The following is a 6,000-nucleotide window of genomic DNA, read 5'->3' as shown; positions in this document are numbered from 1 at the left end:
AACCTAGGCTAATGTGTTTGTTTGTGTCCTAGTTTTTAACAGAAAAGTTTAAAAGAAGAAAAGAAAAGTAAAAAGTAAAAAAGAAAAATTAAAAACAGGAAAAAGCTTTTAAAATAAGGATATAAAGAAAATTTTTGTACAGCCGTACAATATGTTTGTGTTTTAAGCTAAGTTATTACAAAACAGTCAAAAGGTTTCAAAAAAATTTTGTTTATAAAGGAAAAAAACTACTGTAAGCTAAGATTACTACTTATAGTAAGGTTAATATTTTCAATAGATTTAGCATAGCCTAAGTGTACAGTGTTTATAAAGTCTTCAGTCCTGTGCAGTAATTTCGAGGCCTTCACATTCACTCACCACTCACTCACTGACACCCAGAGCAACTTCTAGTCCTGTAAGTTCCTTTCATGATGAAGTGTTCTTCTACACAGGTGTACCATTTTTAAATCTTTTATACTGTATTTTTGTTGTACCTTTTCTATGTTTAGATACACAAATGCTTACCATTGCATTACAGTTGTGTACGGTATTCAGTATAGTAATGTCTGTACAAGTTTGTTGCCTAGCAGCAATCTGCTACACCGTATAGCCTAGGCGTGTAGTAGGCTATGCCATCTAGGTTTGTGTAAGCATACTCTAGTGATGTTTGCACGACAAAATTGCCTAGCGACACATTTCTCAGAACATATCTCCACCACTAAGCCATGATTGACTCTATGTATCTATCTATTCAACAACTTGTAGGTAACATTTAAAACCATGAGACAGAATGAGATCCCCAAGTGAACAAGTACAGAGAGAAAAGAGAAGACAATCAAAGACTAAGCCCTACAACATCAAGAGGCCAAGGAAATGAGAAGGAACAAGCAAAGGAGGCTGAGCAGGAGCAGCTAATGAAATAGGAGAGAAAATAGGAGACTGTGGTGTGGGGAAGCCACAATGCTGAGAGGGTCTCAAGGAGGGAGTGATTGGCTAATGGCATCAAGTGCTGCTGTGCCCAGTGAGAAGTGGAGTTAGCCATGTAGGAATCAGCATGGCCTTGACAAGAGCTGCACTGGAGGGATGCTGGTGTCATGCCTGATGGGAGTGGGCTTGAGAGAGAGGAGATGGAGATGCTCTGGGGCATCAAGTAGAGGCAACTCATTGAGTTTTGCCACGAAAGGAAAGAGAGAAATGAAGGAGGAACTGTAGGGGATGTAAGGTCAAGAGGGCTTTGATTTTGTTTAAATAGAAAGAATAACTGAAGAATAGGAAGGAGCCAGTCGTTGAGAAGCCTGGGGAAGAGCCTTCCAATGAGGGGCAGCCAGTGCAAAGTCGCTGTGGCTGTGAACAAGGGAAAAGGCTGCATGTGATATGGCCAGAGACTTAGGAAGAGGGCAACAGCAAGAGTCTTTGTGGACAGGGTAAAGAATTGGGATATTATTCTAGGTGCTGACGAAAGCTATGGAAGGATTTTAGGCAACGTAGTGACGTGATCTTGATTCATGTTTCAAAAATATTTCTCTGACTATATATTGCATGATTTCAGTGATAGGAAATGTTCAGAAAATAAAAGCATATAGAGATTGAAGGTAGATTAGTGGTTTCCTTGGCCTGGTGTGGGTAGAGGGAATGGGGATTAACCGTACATGGGCAGGAAGAATCTTTCTGGGGTAATAGAAATGTTTTCAAATTAGAATGCAGTGATGGTTGCACTAAATTTACATTGAATTTTATACTTAAAAAGGGTGAATTATACCTTAATAAGGTTTTTTTAAAGATTACTATGGCTGATACAATGGAGAGTAGTAGCAAGGTGACAAGCGAATGACAACTCCAGTGTGTAGATAAAAACCATCAGTGTTGAATGTGGGCCCTAGGAGCAGAAGGGGCCAAGTTCTTCTAGGCCAGGAGTTGGTAAACCTTTTCTATAAAGGGCCAGAGAGTAATAAATATTCTAGCTTTGCGGGCCATATGGTCTCTGTTACAACTACTCAGTTCTGCCATTGTAGCCCAAATACAGCCACAGACAATACATAAATGAATGAGTGTGGCAATGTTCCAATAACATTTTCTTTGTGGACACTGAAATTTGAATTTCATACAATTTTTACATGTCATGAGGTATCATTCTTCTTTAATTTTTTTCAATCATTTAAAAAATATATAACCATCCTGAGGTTGCAAGCTGTATAAAAACAAGTACCCTGCTGTAGGCACCTGCTGAAATCAACTACAGCCCCCAGCCCTTTCTTCAGAAGACTCCCACGGGCCTGCATGCCAGGTGATGCTTGGCCCACAAACCTTTGCACCAGGAAGAGAGAACTCATCACCTAGGGACTCCTGTTCTGCTCCTTCAATACACGTAATTACTGTCAGAAAGGTTTTCCCATTCCATGCTGAATCAGTGCATTGTCATTCTGCTCACGGATGCTATTCAGCTCATTGCACAGGCATTTTTCTCCCTTGGAGTTGATCTTCTTTCACCACCCTAAGTTTTTGGTAGGATTATTATTCCATTTTTTTCCCAAGGGGATTTAAAGCAATGTTATCAAAGCTTTCCCCACCCCTACCCACGGTATCTTTCACTAAGAACTCATATAAACCCCATGGCTCTGACCTAGCTGTTAATCTTTCTAGCTGTTTAAGTTCTTTGAAGTCAATTTATCCTGCTCAGAAGATAGGTAAGTAGTATATGGTAGGTATTTTAAAACTCTTTTAGTTCCTCCTCCTCTTCAAAGCATGAAGCCAGCTAAAGCATTCATCTGCTATAATCCTGAGCTCTGGGCTCCTGGATAATGAAAGATATGAGAGCAGTTTCTATCATCCAATATCTATATTGCATTTAGCTAAGACTCCATCCCTTGATCGCTTGATCACAGTCTATTTCTTGTCGTTGTTCATTTTAAGCTATTGATTAGAATCTTAAGGCAGTCACCAGCTGGGAGGATTGTTTGTCCTCACATCTGTGATAAAAGAAACATAATCTTTAATCCAAAGCATTGGAATGAGGATAAAAGAGTGTGCTAAAAAATGGCTGGCAGTGAGGCAACAGCTAAAAAGTTATATTTCCTTACTCAGTGTTCAACCAGCAATGGATTTTGGCAGCAAACAGACTGGACTTCCAATCCTGGTTTTCCCAGATGCATTCCCTTGGGCCTTATGTTTATCTGAGGCTTGGTTTCTTGAAGCTATAAAATAAGAATTATAACAAGTCATTAGTAGGGTTGCTTGAAGGACCAATGGGTTACTATATGTAAAACTCCTAGCACATCAGGTGGTCAACAAATATTACAATCTTCAATTCTTCTCTGTCATTAGGTGTTTTTTAAAAGCCAGTCCTTCACCTTTTGGTGTTCTCTCACAGCCCATGGAACCAAACTACCTAAGTTTGAAGTCCAGGGCTGCCCCTGCCAACTTAATGACCTCGGGCAAACTGTCTAGAATCCCCAGCCTTCTGGTTTCTCTTCAAGGAGGGGGAGCTGATATCTACATGGAAGGTTACTGGCTGAATGGACAGTCGTAATGCCTCAGAACATGTGTCACTCACTGTGGCTAGCCCATACCCACTGACAATCCAGTGTGTATTTCCACCTCTCCACAGCGCACCATAATTATGCTATATCTGATCCGGCACCTTTTGGCTGCACAGTTCAGTGAGAAAGGCAGGTTTGCTCATCAAGCTGAACTAACCTTGGTTGATTTGGGACCCTTGTTGATTAGAGGTAACACACTGTTTAATTAAGACTCTGGAGCATTTACCTTCACCATCCACACTCCCGGCTCCAGGGCTGCTGTGATAAAACACACAGACATATTGCAAATTAATTTCACAAGACTCTTGGGTGAATTCTTGGCCCATCAGTCACAGCAAAACTTCTCAGCCCTTCTCCCGGGAGTGTGACTGGATTTCTAACCCTTCCACCTCCCAAAATGCTTTGAAATGGCCATTCTGTTTGTGTTCAATATCAGGCTTTTTACTGGCATTCCAAGATGGTATTTTGAAAGCAGGAGAGTAAAACAGAACACTGTGGAAAAGGGACATTAGTATCTGAGAGACCATGGTTCAAATCCCAGTTCTCCTGCTTAGAAATCATGTGACTGGGAGCCGGAGGCTGCACATCAGAACCCTGGGCCTTTATCTTCTGTAACTCAAAGATCAATGCCTGTCCCATAGGATGCTTGAAAAGTTGAAATAACAGACTGTGCTCAAAATGGGAGGATCAATACATTGTACTCTAGGGGATGAAACCCCTGTTTCCTCTACTGTCTTAGGTTCAGTTTCTGAGGTCCTAATTAAACTAACAAAAGATGGATTACAGGAGAAAAATGTTTTTTTCATATGCTTATAGGAGACCTCACAAAAACGAAATAAAAACCCTAAAGGGAGCCGGGCACAGTGGCTCACGCCTGCAATACCGAGGCCGGTAGATCACGAGGTCAGGAGTTCAAGACCAGCCTGCCCAAGATGATGAAACCCCACCTCTACTAAAAATACAAAAATTAGCCTGGCATGGTGGTGGGCACCTGTAATCCCAGCTACTTGGGAGGCTGAGGCAGAGAGTTGCTTGAACCCAGGAGGCGGAGGTTGCAGTGTGCCGAGATCGTGCCACTGCACTCCAGCCTGGGCGACAGAGCGAGACTTCATCTCAAAACAAACAAACAAAAACAAACAAAAATACCCTAAAAGGGCCATCAGACTTGGGGACTTACGTATCACTTTAAGAAAAAGGTGAGAAATTTGTGGAGAAGTGACAAGACAAAGGAAAAGAGTTTTGAGCTTAGAAGAGAGCTTAGGAAAAGAGTTTAGAGGCAGTGTAATGTGGGAAGGAAATATATGGGGAAACCAATGGACGCTAAGGCTTATTTTTGTGAGGTTTCTGTGCCCACTCAGCACCCACTTTCCATCTTCTTCTTGGCCATAAAACTCTCCCAGGGAGACAGAATTTCTCAGAAGTGTCTGCACATAGTCAGGTAGGCAAAGCTCCAAGAAGGCTTCTTCCTGCATCTGTTGATTCTCAATGGCCTTCCACTCAAAATAATCCATGTGCCCAAAGTCGCTTATTAGGGGATAGTATATTTTGGCTGGCATATTTTGATCCCCTTCAATATATAATTATTGTTGTCCTGTCATCACATGACTTGCTCTTCTGCAAGTGTCATGGAAGAAACAAAGATTTTTAAATAATTATCCAATAATAGTCATGAGAAATGTAGTGAAATAATGACCACTTAATTTTATGGTAAAATTTTGGATATCTAATTCAGTCCTTTAAAGATATAACTTTGAGGACTCACTCTGTCATATGAAGAACATTGTCTGTCTTGCTTACTATTGGAGTACCAACATCTTTTCTTATTTTTATTATTGTCTCTATATTGTTGGTGCAGAAGTAATTGAGATTTTTGCCATTACTTTAATTCTATCACTTATTTGTTATACATTTATATAGCACTGACACTGTCCACTACAGTCTACAAATGTAACATATTTTAATTCTCAGGACAGTCTTGGGTGAGGCACAGAGAGGTTTAGTAAGTTGCACAGCAGAGCCGGGAAGTAAACCTAGGCAGTCCTCCAACTCCAGGGTCTGTGCTTGTAACAACTATACCATGAGCTCCACAAATGCTTTTTGACTGAGTGAAGGTTAAGTAAGTTAGCCCAGATCACAATGGCCAACTCAAGATTCAAGTAAAATCTGTCTGACCTTAAACCCAGGCTCTCTCCCTGTTCTAGACTGTCCCAGAGTGGTCCAGACTTGCAAAGGGGAGCGTAAGGCCAGATAGTCTCAGTTTTACCGTCAGGTGAAGTCTAGCCAGTCTGAAGTGTTCCTTTATAAAACTCTCCAACTCTCCAAACTATGGATGTTCCAGATATTGCATGAGATACACTAAGATATTATTCACTGTTATCTCAAATTCAAATTTAACTGGGTGTCCTGTGTTTTTTACTTATTAAATCTGACAACCTTAATCCAAACATATAGTTGACTTGGCCAATGACAAAGAATTAAAAAACCA

General features: G+C 40.8%; 1 protein-coding gene across 1 annotated transcript in view; it reads left to right on the top strand.

Annotated features, from left to right (window-relative positions):
• Positions 1-2,607: 2,607 nt before the first annotated feature.
• Positions 2,608-6,000, top strand: part of HHLA1 (HHLA1 neighbor of OC90) — a 44,610-nt gene continuing 41,217 nt past the window's right edge. The window contains exon 1 of the mRNA XM_054498086.2: positions 2,608-2,663. The gene's annotated coding sequence lies outside the window, so the exon portion shown is untranslated. The remainder of the gene's footprint in view (positions 2,664-6,000) is intronic.

Source organism: Pongo pygmaeus, chromosome 7 (assembly GCF_028885625.2).
Source record: "Pongo pygmaeus isolate AG05252 chromosome 7, NHGRI_mPonPyg2-v2.0_pri, whole genome shotgun sequence".
Classification (NCBI taxonomy): domain Eukaryota; kingdom Metazoa; phylum Chordata; class Mammalia; order Primates; family Hominidae; genus Pongo; species Pongo pygmaeus.
Note: the sequence above shows the minus strand (reverse complement) of the source record. Positions and strands in the feature narration are given on the sequence as shown.